Genomic DNA, 478 nt, shown 5'->3' on the forward strand with positions numbered 1-478 from the left:
ACCGATTTTGATGAAAAATATGTCAAAAGATCACAAATCGTATCTAGTTGAAGACATTACCCTCAAAAATTGAAAAAAAATCCCTCGTTCCTCGTAAACGGGGGATATCCCTCAAAACATTACAAATTTAAAAATCGCTAATTTTCGATATTTTTTCATTTTTTTTTACTTAAAATTGCCATAACTTTTTTAAAAATGACCGAATCAATATAATTTTTTTTTTTTTAGATACCTTAGATAATTACCTATCATTTTATATATTTTTGTGAACATTTGACCCTTTAACAGCCCACAGGATGGGGTTTCAAAATGGTAACTTTTTTACAAAAAATTAACTTTTTCAACTTAACTTTTGAAAATGTTCCGGAAAGACTGACAATNTGAAAATGTTCCGGAGAGACTGACACTTTTATATATATGTTAAATTAAAGCTAATGTAATATACTTTAATTTGAAAAAAAAAAATTTGACCTCTGGA

The sequence above is a fragment of the Daktulosphaira vitifoliae genome, unplaced genomic scaffold (genome assembly GCF_025091365.1).
Source record: "Daktulosphaira vitifoliae isolate Bord-2020 unplaced genomic scaffold, ASM2509136v1 Scaffold_1, whole genome shotgun sequence".
In the NCBI taxonomy this organism is placed as follows: domain Eukaryota; kingdom Metazoa; phylum Arthropoda; class Insecta; order Hemiptera; family Phylloxeridae; genus Daktulosphaira; species Daktulosphaira vitifoliae.